The sequence below is a fragment of the Corvus moneduloides genome, chromosome 6 (genome assembly GCF_009650955.1).
Source record: "Corvus moneduloides isolate bCorMon1 chromosome 6, bCorMon1.pri, whole genome shotgun sequence".
NCBI classification, from domain to species: Eukaryota; Metazoa; Chordata; class Aves; order Passeriformes; family Corvidae; genus Corvus; species Corvus moneduloides.
In genome coordinates, this window is record NC_045481.1 from 21678907 (window position 1) to 21692433 (window position 13527).

Here is a 13527-nt window from a genome sequence, read left to right on the forward strand (position 1 = left end):
AGGCTGAGCAGTAGATGATACAAGCAGTCAAGCTATCATTGCTTACAAATCACTGCATAAGGCAAATGCTGGTGCTATTTCCATTGACATTAATAGCACTTTTCTGCTTCATTTTGTCTCATTAAGTAATCCTAATAAAGATTAGCCAGAATTTATTTGTAAAAGACTGAAGGGAAAATACTTGTTGTCATAGCCATTCTTGGAAAACACAGTAAAATCTTTGTCCTCACAGCACAAAATAATGGTGACAAAACAGCACAGTATTGCAATTTGTGCACGTAACATTCTCAAGTGAAAGGTCTCCTTTAAGCAGAGCCTCTTGCAGAAGCAATGTGCGTCTGTACTTCAGTAAGCGAACCATGTGTCCCTATACGCCTGCAAGCAAACAGCCACCCAAATTACTCCATGCAGCAGTACACATTGGGAGCCAGCTGGCTCAAAGGAAGCTTTTCACAAGAAGACCTGTGGTCCCAGTGGACAAGCTGAGCACTAGTCAGCAGTGCCTGCCCTTTCAGCAAAGGCCAGCTGCATCTTTGGCTGTTTTAGCAAGAAAGCAGCCAGCAGGCCGAGGGAAGTGATTCTTCCCCTAATGGACCCTTCTGAGATCACATCAGGAGTGCTCTGTCCAGTATCGAGCTCCCACATATAAAAATGACTTCAGCATACTGGAGGGAGTGCAGCAAAGAGCTACCACCACACTCAGGGTACTGGGGTAGGTGATGTGTGTGCAGAGACTGAGAGAACTGGGTTCATTCTGCCTCAAGGAGAGAGACAACTCAATGGAAATCTTTCTGATCTCTTTAGTGACTTAATGGAATAACACAGACAAGACAGGGCCAAATTCTTCTCAGAATTCTGCAGAAGGATGAGAGGCTACAGATACAGCTGAATACAAAAAATTCTCATTCTATACAAAAAAATGTTTCATCTTGAGGATGGTCAAACACTAGGAAGGGCCCAGAGAGACTGAAATCTCCATCCTTAGAAATACTAAGAACTTGATTAGGCACAGTCCTGAGCTGCCTGCACTAACTGGACTTTCTCTGAGCTAGTGGTTGGATTACACAGCCTCTGGAGCCTTCAAAATTATTTGGTTCTTTCATCTTATTCTGAATACATTTAACTACAAGTGTTTATGCTTATGTCAGTGTTAAACCAGCCTAAGCACAGAGGGCTGCTATTGACTGCATTTCTGGGAGTCAGAGCCAAGCACTTAACAATCCTCTCCCCACACTGAGAATTCTCCTGCCTAGTCACTCCTGATCCATCAGAAGAGAATGTATTACAAGCAAGTTAGACACATGTTCCATGTACCTGAGGGTAATTCCCATCAAATAGCCAGTGTCTGAGGGCAGGAGTCAAACACAATCATTGTGAGTGAGCCTTTTCCCTACAGCTGAAGATGTGCAAGGCACTGAACACACATTTGTGAAGGGGGACAGATGGGTTGATTGTTCACTCAGTACAAGATATATTAACAGGGCTCATTTACACTTTCTCAACCACTTAGATGAAATCTCACTGATCTACTCAATACAAAGGAGAAGGCAAAGAGTAGATTGGAGATCTAAACAGTAATTTAAGGCAACCACTGCAGACTTATCAAAACAGAGCAGAGCATATTCAAAGAAACATTACTCCTACTTGTACTACTGGTTTTAACGTAGGGTGCTGTCAACCCACCTCTGCATTCAACTATGTCATCTGCCTGTTTCCTCCAGTCATCTGCTGCTGACCCTTGTCAGAGATGGGATTCTGTACATTATCCATCTTTGTATCCTTCCTGTTGTTAGGAGAATGTCAGCTATTTCTGTTTCATATGTTGTTATGGGGTTTTTCTACCTTCTGTGGCTGCTCTGGACAGACATTCAAATTTGCAGATCACCACACAGTAAAATCACTCTGCAGTTCACTGTGAAATCAAAACTCATGACTGTCCGTGCCCTGTTTCATAAGCACAACTCCCAAGGTCAACACACTCTCTAAGACTGTATTCTCCAAATTGCTGATTCCTCAACAGTGACCATGTGGTTTAGCAGTCTCATGAAAGGCTTCAGCACTCAGAGCTTAACATGTGCACCAAAGAGCTTGGCTGTGTATCCCCCAAGCTACACCACAGTAGCTTCTGTCAGGCCACAGAAAAGGCTTCTTACCAAGCATGGCCTCTCCATACTGCCCCAGGTGTTAGGATGCTCTGACATACACCATAGCTGTGACTAAAAAGCACCTGAAAATTATGAGAGAGCATGGAGGAGGAAGAGGGATACAGGCTCTTTCCACAATGAATGAGGAAAAAAGCCCCGAGTAGGCTGCAGGTCTCATAGTATTTTTTTATGCTTTCAGACACAGTCTGGTGATACCTGGAAGACCACAGAGCGGTGAACCACTTGTTATTTGTTAGCTCATGACCATTGTGCTGTACAGTTTTGAAGGTTCCACAAATTGCACTGTGATATTTATAAATTCTGTATTCCTTAAATAGCAGTAGTGTACCAAGGAGCTTCTGCACAGCAACACAGCAAACCTTAAGATCCAACTCAGGGATCCTTGGTTTATGTTACATGAAGCAATAGATCAAACACTGATTTTTCTGGGATGTGAAAGCCTGTATAAAGTTGGTGATATTTAATTGAATTGATGATCTAGTTGCTCAAGGGAGGCAATGCAACTGCATAAAATAACATTTACTTAAAACATATTTGGGATATGTTTGAAACCTGATGGTTTTTGTATGATTTGCAAGATTTATTTTTTAACTCAGTTAATACTAAATAGATTTACAAAAATCAGAATCTGAAAGCAGGTTAGCACATATAAGAAATCAAATCTTCCATTCCTCTTGTTACTATTAATCTAAACCCATTATTTGCTTCCTAATTCATTCACATAACTAAATTCTCTGCAGGAGATGGGATTTTCAAGGATCCAATACTTGTACAAAATTCCACGTTTGGAGTTAAACCTTAACATATTCAAGATGCACAGAAATCACCTGAATCGAAGCAAAACTCAGAATCTTCAAACTAACACAAACATTTTCCTTGAACAAATTGAGTCATTCATCACTTTAAAAGGGAAAATGTTACCCTTTTCTGACCAATCTCTAGCAGACACACCCAGCACATTACGCAGTTACCATCACCACCACACTGCAAAGCCGCTTTTGCAAGTCTCAGACTTACACCTCAACAGTTTAAAACTCAAACCCTCCATCAGCACATATCGAAGCCTGAGTGCAGGAACAGAAACAAAAGCATAGCAAACAAGTACCTAAGCCAAGTTCCTGGTTCTTCTCATCCCTGAAGAAACCCCAGAGCTTGCTGAGTCTTAGGTCCCCTGGAGAGGTAAAGACCCCAGGATCTTTCCATACAGTATATACCTATACTGCCAGTTCAGGAAATCCAGATGGTAATTTTAGCTTCAGTTTTTCTGTGCAACGCTGTTGCTGTTCCTGTCAAAGCTCTTTCTAAGAGAGAATTTTCTAAGGAGAAAATAACTAAGGAGAATATTCAGAATTCCCAGCACCACTAAGAGGTAGAAAACTTTGGCATTTTGATTTATGTATGAGGAAACCAGTGCACAGACATTTTAATGGGTTTACTCAGAGCCACCAAGAAAATCAGTAACAGAGAAAGCATTTGAGTCCAGGAGCTCCTATTTCTCCATCCTGGGCTCATTCCAGAGGTTCTCATACATTTGTGGATGGAAACCAACCTCCCATTTTTCTCTAGTCCTGCCAGGAAGTCACCCCAGCTAAGGTGTGGAGCAAGCAGCCTCCAAAGTTTTGGATGATGTTTGAAAACAAATACTTCACGACTGCAAAGCTGAAAACAGCAAACTCTAGGAGCACTCATCTTGGTCAGGAGCATGAAGTTTAATACCCAACAAAAGCAGCATCTCATGTAACAGGAATTTTGGCCCCAGACACAACTAAGAAGTATTTAGAAAAATATAAACTGGGCAGTGGCTTTCCCGAAGTCTCCTGAAGGAAACCTCAAGTAGCTCTCCTAAAGCCAAGGGTCAAATGCTCACCCCTCTCACCTTCACTGCATTAGAGGTGTTCTGTGAGGCCATCCCTGTCTTACTGGGGTTTGGATTACAGTCAACATCAGAGCATGTCTTCTGTTAAGTGAAAAAAGCAAACTCTGTGCATCTTCAAAATTAATAACCACTCCATTGTTCGGTGAGATTTACCTTACCTGAGTGGTTTGCTGTGCTTTGCAGAGAAGAGCTGGTGCTGTCTGATAATCTACAAAGTCTCTACCACTGTCATGCATCAGGCTTCTGCCAAAGTAGTATGCATTAGCAATGGAGGCACCAGAACAGCCAGGTACTCCCCTGACCTGCCAAACAGCAGTCAACAAGGAGAATCATCCTTACAGGAACCCTTTCTCCCTACTATTTAACAGGTCTCTAACTTTGGAGAATCCTACAGTTATGCAACTTAAGAAAAAGCTGCTTCCAAAGTTAGCCAGTAACCACAGAATTTATATCCAAATAGAGGACTACCACTGACCACGGCAGAAGGAAAAGAAAACAAAAACAACAACCAAAAAAAAAAAAAAAAAAAAAAAAAATCCACTCCACCACAAATCCTGACACCAACAGAAAAGTATCAATGTACTCAAAAGGTATTGTGGATAATTAAGTTAGTGCATTAAAGGATAAAACATTGTTATAAGGTACATCCACGCAGAAGGTCTAATTGCACAGAGGTAAAAAAGAAAGCCAGAAGTTGGTACTAGTCCTGCTGCTTGAATGATGGGCCCTCCTCACCTGAGGACATGCTCAGGGAATCAGTAGAGTATTACAGCACTTACTGTGCACTTACTGTGGCTTTCAGTTCACTGCACTGGGGCATCAGCTGTGCTTTCAGTAGCATGACATTTAACTCAAGGAAACTATTTAAGTTATTTCTGATGGTGTGACTGGCTGACATCACAATCCTAGCAAGTACAATTGAACTGGGTGCTTCTGGGAAGAAATGTGCCAATCCTCCTTACGGCTGAAACTAAAGCTATTCCTGCTTGGTAACTATATAGCTGGAAATGGACCTGACTAGATGACCTTATGCCAGCATATATATCTTTGCCTCCTTTCTACACCAATTCTTACACCATAAACAACAGGCCAAAAGTTTTAAAATTCAAACTGAAATTAGGAAATTTTCGTTAACAAGTCTGGAAATCATAACAAGTCTGGAAATAATCAGTTCTACCCTATGAACTAAGGAGAAAATAGACTTAGAAGCTGTTCTAGACAATGAGCTGCAAAAGATCAAGGCATGATGGGGCAGAACTCCAGGCTGGACAAACCCCCATCAACTCTACTAGGAGGTAATTCTGTTCTGGGCAGAAGGGTCCTGGGAGTCATCTAAAATAGCTATTATCCTCGACGTTACAGAACAACTAATAAATTATGTTTCAAGTGACTTTCTGGTATTCCCTCAGTTACGGGAGGAGAGACTGTATGTCAAACGTAACAGAAAATAAGTCAGCCAACACTTCTGAAGGACTAAAAAAAAGTGAACAATTTTCTTCACCTTCAAAAAAGTTGTCCAGTGACTGAATACTAAAACCTTAATGAAAGCCTGCAGAAGCAGTCAAAGCAGCTTGCCCAGATTCATGTCATTGAAACAAACCTCCAGGTTTAGTAGTTTAGTAAACAATCAGGCTTTTGTTTTAAGGAGATGGTGACAGACTCCAGTAGCACTAAACAGCAGATTACTGTATCCTCCATTAATCCTTTTGCTGCATTCCTCCTTTCTAGGCTTTGAACAGGAAAAATAATACATCCAAATAATTGGTTTTTTTCTAGTCTAACCATTCTTCACACCACCTGATTGGATCAGTAACACCACTCATCAAACTCAAACTAAGGTCCCAAGCTTTCTCCCTCACAAGCACACTTTTGTGGTCTCAATAATCAAAAACAAATACTGGTTTTAAAAGTCTTACAGCTCTTATTTAGTTATTTAAATACATTAGAAACAGTGTACAGTACACTCTTCAGTGCATGAAGCATCTTCCAAGAACCACCAACAGTGATAATGGTATGTGGAAGCTGTGAGAGCCATATCATAGCCTGTATTTATATTCCACAAACTGTAAAGTAAGAACATATTAGTCATATTAATGTCATAATGAGATGACTGAACTGATTGCATTGATTAAACCCTAGAGAAAGAATATGACTTCTAACCTCAAGGAAATTACAGGAATAATTTTTCAGAAGAAAAAGAATTTCTGCTGTTGGAAAAAAAAATTGTCCGTAAAATCATAGAATGATGTTATAATGGAGAAAAATTAGTGCTGAGCCGGAGTCCTACAGTAAAAGAGTAGCCTCTTAAATGCTGACTAACTTTAAACCATTCTGGGAAATGTCACATTTTTCAGAAATAGTGTCATTTATTGTTTCCTCAGGCCCTCATGCTCACTTACTACATCTACATAACTTGTAACTTGGAAGCAGAGAGGAATAAGCATAACATCAGAAAAAGTGTGGGGAAGAATCAATGCAAGACAGCAACTTCCATCATGTTTAAGAGATCCAAAGAGCAATGTTAACCCAGGAGTCCACAGCAAAGGTGAGATGCATTCAACAGCCAGTGCTCTTTCAATGCCAAACTCAAATTTTGCACGTAGTGTAGCAGCTCTAATCTTGTGCAAAAAGCTCTTTCACCTCACCAGTAAGAGCAAAGGAATCATTAATGTTCCACCAGAGAACATCAAGTGCCTAGCATGAATCATGCCCTCTACTCTCTTATCTGCTACTTTACGCATTACCCTTCGAGTCTAAAGCAGAATGCTTGTTAAAAGGTCCTCAAATTTAAGCCCAGAAGAGATCAAGGAGACTTGGCAATACAACGAATGTTCAGGTTTTTTTGTCAAACCTGACTAATCTATTATTTCCCTGTGCAGCTAAGCTCTTAATGAAAACAAGAGGAAGAACTGCTTTATCTGAAGACACTGCTTGAGAGCTCTGGAGCTGCAGGTTCCACGTCTGCTTTTGTCTGCCTGTGTCCTTGGATGATGCTCTTTGGGCTGGCTCCAATGCAGAGGAGCCTCTGACCTGTAGGACTGCAAACCATGCCTAAGAGGTCCAATACCAGCCCTGCAGAGTGACTTATTTCACCTGATGAATTTGGACCACTGCACAGCAAAGACTGAGAGCAAAGGGAAGGAAGAGGGATGACACTGCCTGAATTTTAGCCCAAAGAAAGGAGAAATTTTCCCTAGGCTCCTGATCCTCAAAATAGTTGACATGTACTAAATGTATGAAGCAGTTTCCATATATCACTGTCACATAGCCATGGCAGAGCTAGTAGCCTGTCAGAAGCACAACTGCCTTGTATTTCTGAAGTATGAGTATGCACCTATTAAATATACAGTTAAAGATCTTATCATCTAAATAAATAAATATGCACACAAATGAAAAGCTATTTTGCTTGTCAATGCTGGGAATCTCCTTTTCACGCAAAAGTATATTGCAGTCATTTAACAAAATCTCTTCTGAGAGGAAAAAATGTAAATCAGTTATATCACACAAAATCTCCTAGTTAGTCCACATATTGAGCATAGACAGAGATTATTTAAACCTAGTTTTGCCAATTATATGATCCACAGGTTCCCTACTGACTCTCTAAACCATGGACTGTCTTTTTCTGAAGAGAAGCAGAAACCAGAAGTATCTGACGAATTTCCTCCAATACTGTACACCAAATGCTGAAAAACACAGCCATAAAAACTTTTTTGCTAAAATGTTTTGATGACAGAAGTATTAATACTACAATAATGAAAATGAATAAATTACATATGCCTACAAAAGATTATAACATATTTCTGGTAATATCATTTTTTAAATTGCTCATCAAAATTGATCTGAATAACAAAGTAGAGGTGTGGAAGTCAGAACCCCAGCCTTTTGTCCTCCACTCTGTCACTGATTCACTGTGCAACCTGAGGCACTTAATTAACCTTGGCTGTCTCCATCTGTACTGTAGAGATAACAAAAATACAGGTTAAGTCCATGAGACCTGTGGGAAAGGAACACTCTATGAGTTTAATAAAACTCTGAAAACTAAGATATGTTCCACATCTGTGAGGAGAAGCCCTATACCAACCTCGTGTACATGTAGTGTACAAAGTGTCCTGAGCATTCTCTTCTCCACCTATTTTCCATTGTTAGCTAAATACAAAACAAATGTACTGGTATCAGTGTGTGATGTTGCATTCTCTGTCAAAGAAACAATAAAATCCAGGTATCGGTCTGATCATGGCACTATGTACTTAGAGCTGTGCTTGTTCTTTATGTTCTCAGCAGCTGACCATAGGGACTAAAAAACCAATTGTGCAACAAAGTCTTCCTTAACCCAAAATGAAATTTAAAAATTTTGGTTTACACATCCTTAAAAATACATTTCTTAAAAAAACTAGAGTTCCATTTTAAAATGAAAGCATGAAACATGTTTATTTTGAAATGAATGATGCTGAATAAATCAATTTTAAAAATAATTTGCCTGAAAGAATTTGATATAGTCATATAAATTCACAATTTGTTTTGGTTGAACAAAGTATACTTTTTCTTTTCATTTCTCTGAAGAATTTTGCTACTCTCACTCTCAGCTCCAGAAGGTAGAGAAAAGGCAAGGTATTGCTACAAATTTTGTCAAGAGATATGATGATGATTTGCTGAGCATAAGACCTCCTCTAGATTCCTCAATGCTAAATATGGGTGAGGACAATTCTCACTGCTGCTGTATTTACTTTTTCTTATGTTTTTATTTCACTCTGCAATACTTACACTTTTCATATTTTCCTGGAGCGTCACTCAAAAACATAAGGATGCCAGTCACTGAACACAGCACCCAGTAGAAATGTTTCCTTACAGGCTGAACATTCAGCACAGTGCAAACTGATGAGAGAGAACATTACAGCACCATGACCATAAAGTTCAAGGTCTAACATATTCACCAGCCCTGCTCTCACACCTCGAGGTGTCTCTACCGCTGGGTTGCTACTTGGCCCATCTACCTCACCGTGCAGAGCCCACATGACAGTACAGCAAGGTAAGAGTGTGCAAGCATACAACTGAGCTCTTAATTCACCAGCTTTTCATCTATGTATTCTTGACCAAAAGTGCTGTTTCTTTATACAGACCATTTTTCAAAAAAAACCAAAACAACAAACTGAAGCAACTTGCAGCCCAACAAGCAACATTGTATTCACTCCCTAAGAGAGATTCACTATTCTTCAGCAGCAATCTGTATCCCAGTTGCAATTCCCAATTTCACATTACCCTTAACTCTTCAAGCCTATTAAAAATCAGAAGTCAAACACTAAATATTAATCTTGATTCTAAGCATTTAGACCTGTTTATTACTGGCTGCAGGTTCAAGAGCACTAACATTCAGGTATTAAAACAGGGTGCACTTGGCATTTTTGTTCCTTACCACACTGAAGACAAGGTCTCTCCTTAATTTTCTGACCTTACTAAAAAGTCATACCATTAGAGAGAAGAACATTAGGTAGCTATCACAGTCTTGCCTACATGTGTGGTATGATTAGTCCTGCTTGGGGGAAAAAATGTGAAGGCTGTCAGAGGGAGTCTTCCAAGACTGACTCAGGAATGAACAAAATGATTTACACCAACACTGAGAGAAAATTGAAAAGTGCATTCAGAACAAAAGCACACGTAAGGAGCCCAAGAGGAGGCAAAATACCTGCTTCTGTCGAAGAGCACTATTTTAGAGAACTTCTGGAAGCTCACAAAGAAAGGGGCAGAAGGGAGAGAGGCAGCACTGCCAGAGGTGAGCACGTGCTGCTGCGTGCCCATGGGTCTGTGCTGGCAGCAGCCTTCCAGCAAGCGTCGCGCTTGCTGCTGAGCAGGGAGCCCCTTGGGCATCCTTCCAGCAGGAAGTGGGAGTAGAAAAAGAGTTACCGCTAATCACTGTAATAACACAATAATGATCCACAAAATTATCCTTTTCAATACCAGTGAGCAGTATTGAAAGCCATGCCCATAGGAAAGGGGAGATGGGAAGGAAGGTGAAAAGCAAAAGTGAAGTGGAAGAGAGACGAGAGCAGGGCAGAGCAGCACAAGTGCTATCACAGAGACTGCGGTAACATCAGCTCCCCACGGCTTCTGTGTTACTGAAGAGTGGGTACATGTGGAACCCCAGTACTGCCAGGGTATCAAAATACACTGCCAAACACTACTGCTACCCTTCATTTATGCTCGTTGTGAGACATCATTAAAGAGTATTTATGGAAGTAGCAGTATCCAAACCCAATTTGAGGCAGAACGATTCTTCTCAAACAAAGCCACAGGCAAGAGACTGTTACAGGCTGGCAGAGCAGCTTTTACCAGTAATTATTTAGGGGCAAAAATGTGTGCATTTGTATGCAACGAAAAACATGCTAGGCTTCTGCTATATGTACACAGCAGTAAGTTCCGTGTGTGCTTACCAGGACAGTATAGGCAGGACAGTTGCCTACACAGCTTATTTCTGTGGAAAGGCAGACAAAGTGCAGCTGAACAAACACAACAGATAGACATAAAGGGGAGGTGTGCCCTTTGTTACAGAACGAAAGGAAGCAACCTTAGTGTGAAGAGATCTAAAAGAGCAAGAAACACGAAAAATCAGGTTGGAATGGATGCACTTGCACACATGCAAAATGTGGGATAATTAACATTATACAGCTTACAGCACACATCTGAGGGCAGGAATTAAATGCAGCTTCCCCATGTAACTTCAGGCACACACATGAGGACTTACACACACACGGAGGTACACAGAAAAAATGAATGTGCATCTTGCCCAGGTGTAAACACTGGAGTGAATGCACACAGTCTCAGTGCATAAGTATAGGTGTCCACAGTTCATGAGGATGCAAGTGTGGTGGAAGCATACAGAGCTCTGGCACTGTGCATGGGGGTGAGAGGGAGGGTGTGCCAGTGCTTCTGGCGCATGCTCCAACTTCATCCTGGCCTTTTTTTCTTCCTGATTTAGTTTTTTTTCTGCGGCAGAGCAGACTCCATGTCTACAGGGAAGGTGCTTAATGAGTCAAATCCAATCTTTTGAATGCCTTATCAGTTGTGGACAGGCCTGTTTCTGACAGCTGACCTTTCCCACTGCACGCCACTGAAAAACCCATGCACCACAAACAATTAACACAATGCTGAAAACACAAAGCTGAAGGAAGGGGAGACTCTAGATCACTATAGACAGCACTACATCAGAAGGAAGAGAGTGATGCACATAAAAATGACAGAAAGCATCTATATACGGGTTTCATTCCACCTTATTTTGCCACACACACACTTTATTACCGTCTTTACAGCTTGGCTGTATAAAAGTTATGTGGAAAAACAAGGGTCATGTAAAACAAGAACAAAAAGCATAGAGAACAGGGAACATTTTTGTGATGTATACGACATTAAGCCCATGTACAAATAAATATATGTCTGACTAAATATATCCAAAACTGATACAAAGAGCAAATTTCCTTACTAGAAAACAAAAGCATACAGAGCAGGGAAGGTGAAGACAAGTATCTGCCTGCCCTCCTATACCTCTACTGTTATGGGACTAGTTCCTAGGAAAACACGCACTAATACATTTACTAAAAAACTTAAACTGAGTATTGCCTGAGTTAGAAACATCAAAAATAATAAAACTGTCAAATAGTCCTTTCTAATAATGACAAAAAGGCTGATCCCATGAAGAATGCAGCTCCAGTTCCAGGAAAGCAGGAGGTTGCTTCTTTTGGGAGGCACAAACACCTAAACATAAAGTGGACTATCTAGCCAGTTGTTCAAGGGATTTGCTGCTCAGGAAAGGGTCAGAGAAAATCTGCATGTTTTCAGCTCTGCTGCTAGCTCAGCATTAGACTTGGGGAAGCCATACACATTGCATTTTCTGAAATCTCTCTTCACTATAAGAATTTTCCGCAATAGGTACGTGCCACCAACATGCTTGAAGATCAAGACTAACGCATCTCAGATTTCAGGAGCAGATCCTAGGTACACAGAATTCACATTCTAATCTGAAAAAGTAGACATCTATCTTTCATGCAGTAGTCTCCCCGTATGTGCAAAATAGCACAGCCTACCATCATCACGTTTTCGTTTTTTACTATGATTTAATTGCAATAGCATAACCTCCAAAAGGAACAAGTTCTTCCATCTTAACAACTCCTTACATGTTCAAAATAGGAGCTAGATGGCACTGAGGAAAGTTCGCAGGAAAAAAGTTTGCCAGAAGCTCCACAGAAGTCATCTGGATGCAGCATCTAATTCATCTAGACACCTGTGGAAAAGTAAGCATGCTTTTGAAGATTTTGCATGCAACCCAGACAAGACTGACACAGGAGTGGGTTAAAAGGTACAGAAAGTCATCTAAGGTCAGAGAGTGGGGGAAGCTAAACAGCAGTGCAATAAATGTGTCAGTTTGGCCTCTCTGGCTGGTAGTGATGCTGATGAACAGAAGAGTTATTCAGGCAAAACTATTCCAGTTACTCACTGGAAGTATGTAAGATCTCTTCAAACCTCAACAAATCAAAAAAAATTTTAAGAATAAATATTTCATTATAGTAGAGGGTTTTTGTATTCAAGTGAAAAAATTATGTCATTATTATAATTCTTTTTTAGCTATTCCCATGTGGTCTTTTCATATATACATATTCTATCCATTTATTTCAATGCAATTGAAATTAAATTTGATGCTTAGTATATACTGGAATTATCTTTAAATACTTATCAGCTCATCTGTTTTCATAAATTTCTGAAATTATCTATGCTGTTTGGAATAATAGATAACAGCTATTCTATCAGCCCATTCAAAATTAGTAACTTCATATGATCAATGAAATTACTTGCATATCTTGATGTGACAGCACCAAAAATGAGCCCAGCTGCTTTCATTAGTTCACGCTACTGGGTAGCACAATCTTATTAAAGCCTTGTACACACTATCAAGACTGTATATCAACTAAAAACAATAAAAAACAAGAGCCAAACCAGTGCTTCTCTTCAGTGCTATAAGCCAAACTCTGAACTCACTGGCCCTGATAAAAATAAGGAGTAATTTTATGGCAATCAGTGAGGGTATACTGCTGGATGTAAGACAGCGATCATGCTGGTATCTGTGTTCATGTTATTTTTCCTAAGCCTGTTGCTAGAAGGTCAGAACTGATGTAATTCTTACTCGTACAAGCAAAGCCCAACTGCTATAAAAATTACTTTTCAAATCTCTCTGCAGGAGATGTGACACTGCCCTTGTGCTACAACTACCATTGAAAAACATATGTTTCTCTTTCAGTTCAGAAAGGTGCTGCCATTATTTTCCTGGAGATGAGCTCACCCTGGAGGGTCTTGATTTCTGGGGGTTGGGGACTTGGTTTCTTTTTTAATAGCAAAGACTCTCATTCTAATCTAAACACCAGGAGTATCTGTGTATTTTATAAATATTTTCCAATTCCTGTTTTACTGAAGTGTTGTCCCCCTTTTTCCCACACATTAACAATT

General features: G+C 40.2%; 1 protein-coding gene across 37 annotated transcripts in view; it reads right to left on the bottom strand.

Annotated features, from left to right (window-relative positions):
• The window catches only part of NRXN3 (neurexin 3), a 982258-nt gene that overhangs the window by 717605 nt on the left and 251126 nt on the right, over positions 1 to 13527 (bottom strand). The window lies entirely within an intron of this gene.